Source organism: Calypte anna, chromosome 4A (assembly GCF_003957555.1).
Source record: "Calypte anna isolate BGI_N300 chromosome 4A, bCalAnn1_v1.p, whole genome shotgun sequence".
Classification (NCBI taxonomy): domain Eukaryota; kingdom Metazoa; phylum Chordata; class Aves; order Apodiformes; family Trochilidae; genus Calypte; species Calypte anna.
Genome location: NC_044248.1, coordinates 40,838,278 through 40,850,230, shown reverse-complemented (window position 1 = coordinate 40,850,230; position 11,953 = coordinate 40,838,278). Strand labels below are relative to the sequence as shown.

Genomic DNA, 11,953 nt, shown 5'->3' with positions numbered 1-11,953 from the left:
AATCATGTTTTTCAGCTTTCCCTGCTATTTTTCCTGATAAATAGAACTTGGTTTTTGGGTTTTTTGGTTTTTGTTTTTTGTTTTGTTTTGTTTTGTTTTTAATTGGGGCTGAGTTTCTTGCATTGTCATCTGGCTGGGGGTTTTAATCATAACACCAAACATCACACTGTTCACAGTGAAACAGCAAGGCAGTGCTAAAGTGGTATTTAGTACTATTTAGTGCTATTGTATCCAGACTCCTCAAGAGATCAAGGTCCCATGGTCCTTTCCTCAGAGAGGTTACTGTCTGCATAGACAAAGGGACAGAGAAACAACCCTAGACCTGCTCTGCAGATGGAGAAGCTCAAAGAGCTTCAGGGTTTTCCCAAAACTGCTTCACATCAGCTTTCCAAGGCTGGTGGCTTGGTGTTTGGGCAAAGCTGACTTCATTCACAACTCTGCTTCAGAAGATTTGCCCCTATAGGTGTGCATTGGTTTTCCAAATCACAGGCAGACAGCTGTGACTGGGGGTCAGGGACCTGAAGGCCAAAGGGGGGAAAACTGATGGAGAAAATTCCAGCACAGCTTGAGATGACATCGTGTGGCTGAAGGACGCGTGGAGTGAAGGGCTTCTGGCTCCTGCAATGCTTGGGCTCTGAGTCAGAGGACTGCTCCTTGCCATCGTGTCAGAAGGTAAGTGCTGCCTCATGGCAGTTATCAGCATCCTCTGCTCCTCTGCCAGACATGCTTCCTGTAGGTTTACACACGGGTGTGCCACCTCCACCTAAGATACCTCCTGGTGTTGCCATCACCATCACAGGCATCCGCACTTGCTCCATCGCTCCTCTTCCCTCAGGTGATGTTGGTCATCCATAGGAACAAAATCCTTGGTACTGGGATGTGGAGAAACTCTTGGGACACAACAAATACTGGCATAGGGCAACTCCCTTTTGTTAAAAATGACCAGGAAGATAACACAGAAATCTGGACACTAATTTTGAGACAATATTTGTGTGTATTGTACATGTATTCCCATGTTATTTTTTTCTGTCTTAAAAGTGGGCTTGTTACAGAGAGACTGCTATCAGAAATTGTAATTTTTGAGGGAAAAAAAATCAGCATCCTTTTTTCTGCAACTCCAAACTATTTTGCATTAGAGACTGAAGTCACTTAATGATATATTCCATCTGATTATCTCGTTAATATCTGGTGGGTTGAAATTTATGGTCTCTGGATTTCTTCTCACAGAAAACAGTTGTTCAGAACAGAAGTACCCTGAATGTGAAGTTTCCAGAATGCATGGAACAGTTTAAGAACACTCAAGTGGCAGATCAGCCAGGTTTTCCTGCTCCTTTACCATGGAAGCTTCCTGAAGTCAGTGCTAGAGCTGGCAGGGGACAGAGGATGAAGCTGAAGGTTATCAAGTGTTATGGCAAAGGTTCCTCTGGTGTCAGGATGGCCACAGGACTTCAGATGAAGTTGTCTGTTGCCCCCAGGTTTTCCATCTAGAATTATGTACCCTGGGAGCTCTGCTGCCACTCAGTCTCACAATTCAGGAGTGCTGACCACACGAAGCATCACACGGAAGTTAAATCAGTTGAAAATCAGCTGTAAGGGGTCCAAAAAAATACAGATTTACTGTAGCCTTGAAATGCTAAACCCTATTGGGATTCATGAGAATCTCAAAAGGTCACCAGGGACTTCTCTGGGTTTTCTATAGCTCAAAGCAATTCTGTGTAGGTTAAACAATCTGCAATGGATCCTGCCTTTCCTCTCTTGGTCTCAGAGGGGCTACATGGAAATTCCCCCTCAGCATTGCAAGTTAAGGTGGGGGGGTCACTCAGAGAATCTGTGTGGACAATGGAAGAAGATGTAAAATCTTCTCAGCCTGGAGGAGTCTGTGAGCCCTTCTTCCAGTTGCTTCTGTCGATTGTGGTCAAGAACAGTAAACCAAAATATATAGGCTGTTTTAAGAGGAAGTAGCTTTTATGTAACCGTTTCTGAAGTAATTTAATTAACTCACATAAATGCAGGAACTTGAAGTGAAAGCTGTAAATACCTTTCAGGAGAAAGGACATGAGGAGAATGATACAGTTTCAAGGGACAGAGAATCCACCCTTAGTCTCTCTGTGCACATTTATCTGCCTACCTTCATTTTTTTTTTCTTTGGGATTCTCATCTTCTTCAGTACACGGATAGTTACTGAGCATTACTTTTTATTCCCCCTATTTACCATGTCTTCTAAGACTAGACAGAAGGTGCAGCAGCTAAATGCTGAATTTCCTACCAGGTAGCTGTTAATGTCATTTCCATTTTACCCAGAATCCCTTGGCTAAATAACACAAGCAAGTCCTTTCAGGATTTACAAAGAGCTGTCTAATCAAGTTGGGCACGTTACCATGATCATTCCTGTTACTAAACAAATGCTTTTTCCCACCCTGTCACAGTATTAATTTATTGCAAAAACCATTAGGCTTCTATTGCAGTAAAGAGAAATGTTGAATAGTTTGTTGTACTGATGTACAGATAAGTTTCAACCAAACTCTAAGCAGCTGCTGGGAAATGAGATGTTCTATTGCTGACTTATGGGATAGTAAGTGGCAGTGAGAGTTGAGGTTGTGATTTAAACATCTCAGCAATAACTAAAACAAGCAAAAACTTGAAGGAGGCTTGTGTTCTTGAAAGTTTTTTCCCAGCTGTGTCAATTATTGCATTAAAGGACTTAATCTGTCTATGATTTTGCCGTATTGAAAGCAAAGCAACATACAAATAATGGAAGCCATGGAAAACTGGGTTCTCCTATATAGCCCATAATCCAGAAAAAATTAGGTGTTGCCCTTGGATAAAACAGAATATAAGGGAGCTGGGATCAAGAATGAATAAGGGACCTCCCTAGGACCACTTCCCTGTCACCCTAATAAAAATCAAGGTTTTATCAAGTACAAGGGAAATAAAAAAAAAAGGCCAAGAGATGTTTATGGGCAGCCCAAGTCTATTTGGCAAGTCAGGCCTGCAGATCAGGTTAGTCTGTGCCACTGCATCACACCTGGACTCAAATACAGACACCTGGGAAGCTGTTTACATGGATGCCATGGTAAACCTAAGCAAACCCTAGGAACAAGTTGTTGTACTTGTCAGGTTGGATGAGGCTCATCGAGTTGAAGATGTCCTTGTTGACTGCAGTGGCTTGGGCTGGATGAGCTTAGAGGGTCCCCTCCTACCCAACCCATTCTGTGATTCTCAGGAAGTGCCAGCTCAGAATAAATAACCTGTAAGCACTAATCAGGAATTAAATGCCATAAGGGAACTTAAACAGAGGTGTGATGTTAACTTCCAGCTCTATAAAAGAACCCATGTCTCAATGCACTCAAATTTTATTTTGATCACGCCATTAAAAATTACCCATGTGCTCTGAAACCACCTAGACCTAAGGTCTTATGTTTTTAATGAATCTTATGCCAGCTACAGCAGAAAATAAGATTTATTAATTAAATTAAGTTGCAGGGGCCAAGCAGCAGCTCCAGGGTGTAACCCTTGTGGGTAGCTGAGGTAGAAATGTACCTCTCATTGTGTGGGCTATGGGTTAGCTTGGCTCAATAAAAGCTCTCTGTGGTTGTAAGAGGGGTAATTATATACTGGTCTCCACATGGTTCACCTTTTCACCTCCTCTCGCTATTTACTTCACAACCAGAAGAAGCAGAAGCATTTTTCAGGTTGTGCTGAAGTTCTGGGCCATGGTTTGTGTCAGGGAGTGGAAAATCTCTGTAATTTCAAAGCTCGTGGAGTCTTGTACATAAAATACAATCCAACAGCAAGATCTCCCTCATTAGAGCCATTTCCATGTAAATCACAGAACTTGATTTTCCCATCTCTGCTTACACCTTTTGCAGTTCTCAGCATATCTCAGATGGTATTTGCTCACAGGCAAAAGGCAGGATTTATTTTTTTCTCTACATTTTCTGCCAGTACATCTGCAGAGCTGTGGAGTGCTTCATCCCTCCAAGCTGGGGAGAGCTCTGCACCAACAGTGTGCTTCCTTCCCAACAACCTTGGCTTGGAAGGTAATTCTCAGGGAAAACAAGCTGAGAAATCAAGAAAAATAATCTTTTTTTTTAAGGGTAGGAAGGACCATGGAGAAGCAAAAGGGAGCAAATGTCACTTTGGAGCTGGATGCCTACACTGAACCACCAAAGCCTGCATGCTGAGGTCATGCTAAAAGTCTGTGGCAGAGGTTGGACCAAATTTATGGTGTTTGATCTCAATCCATATATTTGCTTGACGTTCCTACTTATTACTTTTTAATTGAATTAGGTTAAACATTGAAAAGGTGGTTGAAATAATGGAGTCTGTGCAATTACATTCTCAAGACTAATTTAATTTTATGTTGCAGTACAAAAGAGGCACAGAAGCAGAAAGCACTGCTTCAAGTAATTAGTGCTCTTATTACAGGGATCTATTTATGGGTGAGGATGTGTATATTTTGGGTGATGAGTGGAGTGATACAAAGATAACCACAGGTATATTTCAACCTTAGATTTCTGTGCTGTTTTATACTCTGAATTTCCTGAAAGCCTGGTTATGTGTATTTCATGAACTTGGAAAGCAAGAAAAAAAAACCTGAGAGATGAAGTGGCCAGAGAACAAAATACTGGGCCCCCTGAAAATCTTGGGGCTGGGTTTTACTCAGTTTCAGCCTCTAAGCATGGAGCTTGCCTGCCAGCTGTGATTAGGAAAGTGTCATCAAGCAGGCCTGGACTCTTCACCTGCTTTTGCTCTCTGCAGGTTTAGCTGCTTCCAGAGCCAGCACAACTGATATACTGCTATCTCTCCTGAGCTAATTCGTTCACTCCCTTCCTTAAAAAAAAAAAAAAAGGAGATAATGCAACAGAAATCTTGCCAAATGGCTCACAGGCTCTATCCAAACTGCCACAGCTTGTAGCACATACAAATCATGATTCTTCTAGAGGATTTAGTGGTGTATCCTGCAGGGGTCCTAGGAAGCCCTGCTGACCTCAAGCAGGGATGGGATGTGGTGACCCCTTTGAAGATGAAATCCCTCATGTGAGCTCCTTCAATAGGAAGGAAGTAACAGGATTAATTCTCCTTAATTATTGCTTAGCTAGTACTGTTAAGATTACTATTCCTTACCACTGTTATTAAATCAAATTAAAACATGCTACAGACATCCCATGCAGAGATTATGAAGATGATGGAGAGGACTCAGTCATCAGTTATGCTGCATAATCTCCCTGGTGCTGATGAGGTCCTCCAGGTATGCACAAAGGCTCTCTGATTAGAGAGGGGAAAAAGGAGGTCTCACTCTTCCATGAAAAAATGTGATGTTTAACTGTACAAGTATTGTAGTCTCTCTTTAGGGATTTACAGAAAAAAAATAAAATAAAATAAAATAAAGAAACAGCAACCCCTCAAACCACCAAAGCAATGCCTAGGCTGATTCTTCGAAACTAAAAATGGGAAGTGATTCCTGAGCTTTTCTCTTCATCAGTTGGACTAATCCAGTGATAAAGTGGGTACAAAAGCTGAGTAAATCTTCATAGCCACCACCTCTAAAATCTTTAGCTTTACATAGCAAAGTCACTTGCTCTGTGCCATCTGGAATCTGCAAAAATAGTCTATAAAAAACTTTACTTTGCATGCACTTTAGAGCCCAAGGAAGAAAAGCTGTACAGAAGTGTTTGCACAGTTGCACAGAGACTCTGTGTTTAGAGGGCTGTCTTTAATTTTTAAATACATCTTTAGAATATCTTCTGAGCCCCACAGGTATTTTTTGGCCTCAGAAATGCTTTTTTTTGTTAGTTTTTTTGGTTTTACTTATTTTTGGCATTAAAGAAGTGCTCAGTGTCACCATTACACCATTAGATTGAAGAAATAAGAACAAATTATGATGATAGTAAAACTACCAGGATTTTTTTTTGGAAGTTGGTGGGATCAAAGAGAAACTTTTGTTCCCAGCTGTACATTCAGTCCTCTGTAACTATTTCAGAGGTGTAGGAAATCTGCTGGCAGGCTCTGTCACTGCTGCTCAAACCCAGGAGTACCCCAGATCCCAGGAAATTTTATCAGTGTAGCTGGAGCTAGTTGTGCCATTGCTGGGATCTCTAACATGAGTCCCTTCAACCTGAATATATTTTCAGAGAGATGGGTGTCTGCTATTGCCATTTGAGATGGTTTCTAATATTCTCCCCAGCCTCCAGCAGGGGTTCCCCTGAATCCCATGTCTCATCTGCCAGCTCCAGAGAGGTGTTGGATGGAGACCTCATCCCACCTACCCCTGAAGTAGGGTACATGACCATGACTCGTCATGGATCTATTTGTGCTCCAAGAGAAAAGCCACAGGAATGACTCCTGGTCATTTGGAGGATGAATGCTATTTAGGGAGTGTCACAAAGTATCAGGTCATCCTGCTGTCCCTGCTCCAACAGATTGCTACACTCTTATCAGGCAGAGACTGCCTGGGTGGAAGGGCTGAGCCAGCCTGGGTGCTGCAGAAGGGGAGTTTTCTCTCCCTGCTTTCCTGTTGGTTGTCACCTCCTCCAGCTTCCCCACCCCTTGAAGTCCCCTGACCCCTCCATCAGCTGATTCGGGTCACTCGAGTTGGTGGGTAAGTCACCTCAGAGCCAAAGAAAACAAACAAACAAAAAGGAAGCAAATGGCTTCTGGGATGGATGGCTTTGGCTCCCTGAGGGGTCGGGTCTGGCTCATGGAGGGGTAAGCAGGTTGGTGATGGAGATGGAGTTGGGATGCCTTCTGGCACCCTCTCAAAGGTCCAGGTGAGCCTCTGGGTTGCTGTGGCCAACCCTTGCAATGGTGTTCATGTTGTTCTTCCCCTCAGGGGCTGCGGGATGGGCAGGGAAGGAAAGATTCCTGAAGGGCTGCAAGGGTGCAAAAGTGCAGTGTTAATTCTCTTTGGGTTTTGTATATTCCTGAGCAGGCAGGCTGGGTTTTGGTTTTAGCAATCTGCTTGGGTTTTTCTCTTGTTTTACTGCATCACTGACCATCTATCTACTAATCTATGAGCTGGGAGATATGGATTGCTACAGCCAAGTGTTGTCCAAGGCTAAGCCTGCAGCAGTGCAAGGTTCCATCCCAAACAACTTCTCACTAACAGGAACAGATGGCTGGAAAAGGATTAGCCCTGGGCCACCTATCCTCATCAGGAAGAAGCAAGTTCAGGTTTGCTCTGCTTGGTCGACTTGTACTCAAGAGTTTGAGAGGGCTCTGAAGTGATCTCAGGCTGGAAAGCAGGGGTTTCAGTGCTCTGTTTTTAGAGGTCAAGCCATAAGCTGTCACAGTGATATAAGGTAGGATGTGAATAGATTTGTTTAAGCATAAATACAAGCAGAAAGAAAGAAAAAACAGTGATAAAATCTGGCACTATGAATCTTTCTCCAGCATTTTAAAAGGTGCAGATATTGGGAAAGATCTTTCCATCTAAAAGAATTGCTTTCCCAAAGGAAAACAGAGAAATAGACCACTGTCTTTGATCCCATACTCCTTTCCCCAGTCATAGAATCAGAGAATGGATTGTGTTGGAAGGGACCTTAAAGCTCATCCATTTCCAACCCCCTTCATGGGCAGGGACACCTCCCACCAGCCCAGGTTGCTCCAAGCCCCATCCAACCTTGGACACTGCCAGGGATGGGGCAGCCACAGCTTCCCTGGGCAGCCTGTGCCAGGGGCTCACCAACCTCAAATTAAAGAATTTCTTCCTAATGTCCAACCTAAATCTCCCCTCTTCAAGTTTGAAACCATTTCCCCTTATCCTCTCACTACACACCCATTTAAAAAGCCCTCCCCCAGCTTTCTTGTAGCCCTTTCAGATACAGAATTCATTGTTGAGTTTGAAGAGCAAACACTTTTCCTTAGAAGAAAAGTGTTATTTCACACACAAAGCATAAATATTATGTAGCTTGCCTGCTACAAAATAAATATGTAAATATTTACAAAATAAATATGTCCCATATTCACACTGTTAGTAGTTTAAATGTTTGTGATTTGTGGTCACCAGTGAAGAAACATCTGGATGCCACAGTGCTGTAGCAAGGTGTTAATTACTTTCATGTTGTCTAATCTGAGGATTGCACTTGCCATGATGATCTACTGAGACAGGGAGAGAAAACTCAGGTGTGTTTTTAATTATGCCACAGAGGAAGAGCCCTATCTCAGAAGAATGCTGAGTTAAAATGAGCACTGGGAGGCATGGTAGGAAGAATGGCTTCCTGAGCTCTGCCTCACTCAAGGAGGGCACATCAAGTGATCTGTAACTCTCTGAAGGGTGTGCAGCAGTCCCAGTCCCTCAAAAAGAGGGATTCTCTTCCTCTGCTTTGACCCCTTTGAAATCCTGCACAGGTTGATGGAGGGCAAAGGCTGCAGAGCAGTCCCAGCTCAGGAAGGAAAGGTCTCTGTGCCCTCCCTCAGGCCAGGTGGGCTGGGCACAACAACTACAAGAAAAAAAATAAAATTATCATCTGATGAGTTAGGGCAGCCTGGTAACCAGTCAGCCCCAAACTGGGGGTAAATAAAGAACAAGGGTATTATGTAAGTGGGAAGAAATGGTAACTCTGAATCTTTAGCCCAAGAAAAACTGTCTGGTGGACATATTGAGCACAAGATCAAATATAGCCCTGGAAAAAAAAAAAAAAAAAAAAAAAAAGCAAACATCATTCTGGCTGTGTTAACTTCCTTTCACCCCCCCTCCCCCCGAAACACATGCTCAGGTGCCAAAAGCCCAGGCTGCACCTCTTTTGAAGATGGCAGGGACCAGCCTGCTTTTAAAGGAGAAGCCAAGCATCCTTTAAGGATGCTGCTGGGGAATCTCTGCACCCAGGAGCATCCTCCTGCTCTAGCTGCTGCTGCCAAGGCTGCCCCAGCTTCCCACGTCTGCTGGGTGGCTGTGCCCTCTGGTGGAGCCTGTGTTTTGGACACGTTAAGGACTTGACCCAAACCCGGGCTTGGGCAGAGCTGAAGTCCAAACGAGCCACCCAGAGCCCCCTCCCACTGTCTCCTTAGGGCCGGGGAGGCTGTGCTGCCCCAGGCTGCTGGGATGGAGACAGTAGAGTTGCAATGTCCCCTCTGGTTGCAATGGTGTTACTGAGGGGTGGGGGACAGTCCCTGGATAAACCCCTGGTAGCTTTAGGGGAGACACCCAAGCTCCAAGGTGGGTGCAGAAGCATTCTCTGGTGGTCCCTCTCCGCTCCAGAGGGGATTTAATGAATTCCTGCAATCTGAACAGCAATTCCCAGCTTCCTAGCATGTTTTCTCCCCACTCTGTGTCCCTCCTGCACTGAATAAAGGGATGGCAAATGCCAGCGTTGGGACTGGGAAAGCCAGATAAGTGGGTCCTGCTGCCCAGCTAGATCCTGGTGTTGCTTCTCCCTCGATTTGGAAGTGACAATCAAGACTGTTACACCCATAGGTAACTTGGAGCTTGGCTCTGTAAGATGCAGGCTGGGGGAGGCTTTAGCCAAGCTTTCACTGGATGTTAGAGCTGTGCAGGGCTTCTTGCTCAGTATCATCTCCTGTAGGGTCCTGAGTGTTGTTTGGGACTTGGAAGTTGTTTCCTTCTGTGCAAGCTCAGAAGAACTAAACAAAGACCCAGCAAATAGGGTGCTCTGCCTGTGCAGCCACTTTTTTTATAAACCAGAGGGAAATTAACAGTGAAATGTATTCTACTGAAAAATGTTGGAAACTGGTTGGGTAGGAAGAGGGTCACAAGATGGATGAAGGTACTTTATGGAGTTCATTTGCTAATAAAAGGCAGATTTGGGTAGGGGCCAGAATTGCTGGGGCACATTTTTACTGCAGGTCAACCACTTTAGCTGGGTGGAAGTCAGTGCAGGTAGGTAGGGTGCTTTATACCAGCTGGTCCAAGTCTGCTATGAATTCTGCCACGGCTTTTCCCTGAGCTGACAACAATGTAGAGAAGGATTCTATTTCACCTTTGTATCCAATGCAAACATCCCTAATCATGTTTTCATTAAAAGGCTTTGCAAAGACCTCCTAGAGACCAAAATGAATAATAAAATGTGTTACTCACTCATTCTCTGAAGCACATGATCTGCATTTTGAGGACAGCCTCTGCTTTCTCATACAAGGAAGGGTGTGAGATCACCTTGAATTTGCCTCAGAATAGCTAAGCACTTCCAAGAGGAGACTCCAAGTAGGGAAACTGTGCTTTATGAAAGTTAATATTCATGCACACACACAATTAATATGGTCTACAAATAATGATGGGAGAGATTTCCATCCAATTGCAGAGTGATCCTGGAAAATCCTCCCATATTAATAGCATTCTGGCATCTATAAAGGGAAGCTTCCAGACCAACCTTCCATGAACAGCCTAACCTGTCACCTCAGGAGCCCTGCAGGCAGTGCTACACGTGTCCATCCTGTGGCTGCTGCCTGGATAAACAGTCCTTGGGATGTACCAGACCCACAGCTTACGTAGGTCTCAGTCCCTGCCTCACTCAGATAAGCAGAAAACACAGACATTTTTTTTTCCACACTTGTTCTTCAGTCCTCTGATAGTATCAGTCTTTTAGGATTTTTTTTCCAAGTGGTGTTCTCCTACAGAGTTTCCAGTTTTATTTTATTTCCAGTGGCCCACAACCTGTCACTTCTCTATTCACCCAAACCAAAGAAGCCTCGATTCTGGAATAGTTGAGGGAATAAAGAGAACAAAAAGCACTGTGCACTGTATAGAAGAAATTCTTACTCCAAAAAAATTAAGAAAATAAGAGAAAAACAAATACCAAACAGAGCAGAAAGAAATCACATCTTTCTACCCATCTGCACACACATGCCCTACAACCTTTCAACCTGACTTGGCATTTTGTACATCTCCAGCAGGATTTTTCTAAGCACATTGGCCTAAATTCCTCCTTGCTACAACTCCACTGATGTTCAGGACTGCCTTTCAGGAGGGCTGCATTTAGCCTCAAAGACCTGATGCATTTTTTTGGGATCAGGAGGGAATCCTCCTCATTTTCAGTCTCAGGCAAAAACGCTCAGCCTGGCTGTGAGCCTGTACTTTGGATTTGCATCCCCTGGCCAGACCCTTGGGAATTTCCTATGGAATACTGCACTCACCTGCCTTTAGAGTAAAGCCCTGAATTTTCATTAAAGCTTCCAAACTTTGCCTTTTGGCCCCAACTCTTGTTTCGTGATGTCCATGGAGACAAGCTGGGGTCAAAAAGGCCCCTTTAGAAACCAGTGGCAAAACTCAACCATGTTTTCTTCCCAGATTATGAGGCTTCATTTACAAGAAAACCAGAGAAATGTTTATATGGGGTTCCATTCTCTTATTTTGCTGGGAAAAAAAAAACACCAAACCAAATGAAACAAAAACAAGAAAAAAAAAGAGACAGAGAGAGAGAAAGAGACTGCTGAAGACCAAACTCATTTCTCCTGCTCCCTGTCTTGTTGTGTCCATGCTGCTACCCTGGATCCCTTGCTGTTGATGTTATGGTGGGAAGCACTGAGCAACTGTAGGTTCTTTCCTGGCTCTTCTGCTCTCTTTTACAAAAAGGAGTCTTTTTACCCTTCCTTTCTACATCACTGTGCTGGGAATAGGTCCTGGCAGAGCCAAGAGTGAAGTGTTTCAGCTCCCATGTGGAGGAACACACCAAATTAAACCCTGTGCAGGTCCAGCTACAATTTGTGAGGTGTGCACCGGAGCGTGCAGGCAATGATTCCAGCCCTGGGTTTGACAAGCAGAACAAGCAGGTGCTCTCCTGGGCAACTTTCTGAGCTCTGCCAGGAAAACAGCAACCCAGATTGCACAGAACAGGGGTTTTGCTGCTGAAAGGGGCAGGCTTTTAAGAGCTACATGAGAGCACCTGGGAGCTGGCAGAGCTGAGGGATTGTTATATACCTTTGGAAGGGAACTCAAACACCATCCAGTTCCAACCCCCCTGCCATGGGCAGGGACACCTCCTACAAGATGAGGTTGCTC

The 11,953-nt window shown here is 44.2% G+C and overlaps 1 protein-coding gene across 1 annotated transcript in view; it reads left to right on the top strand.

Moving 5' to 3' along the window:
• Window positions 1–611: 611 nt before the first annotated feature.
• Window positions 612–11,953, top strand: part of ENPEP (glutamyl aminopeptidase) — a 95,416-nt gene continuing 84,074 nt past the window's right edge. Inside the window, exon 1 of the mRNA XM_030449523.1 lies at window positions 612–672. The gene's annotated coding sequence lies outside the window, so the exon portion shown is untranslated. The remainder of the gene's footprint in view (window positions 673–11,953) is intronic.